The sequence below is a fragment of the Penaeus monodon genome, chromosome 34 (assembly GCF_015228065.2).
Source record: "Penaeus monodon isolate SGIC_2016 chromosome 34, NSTDA_Pmon_1, whole genome shotgun sequence".
Taxonomy (NCBI): domain Eukaryota; kingdom Metazoa; phylum Arthropoda; class Malacostraca; order Decapoda; family Penaeidae; genus Penaeus; species Penaeus monodon.
Genome location: NC_051419.1, coordinates 1,308,086 through 1,308,369, shown reverse-complemented (window position 1 = coordinate 1,308,369; position 284 = coordinate 1,308,086).

The following is a 284-nucleotide window of genomic DNA, read 5'->3' as shown; positions in this document are numbered from 1 at the left end:
GATTCAGAGAAAATCAAAGAAATACAAGAATATACAAACATTTATGTTTTTATCACATCAAGAGTGTGTAGCTTTACAAGCAGAAGTAATTTCATCCTTGTACGGTCCTCTTCCTTCGCCCTTTGGCTAAAGGGGCGGGAGGGATTTAAGAGTTTTTGCTTATCTGTTTAAAAGTATGTTTGTGTTTGTATAGGAGCATATGATTGTATCGGTTTGGCATATACTAGTGTGGTAGTATGCATTTGTGTGTGTGTGTGTATAAGTTGATTTGTATGCAATCATGA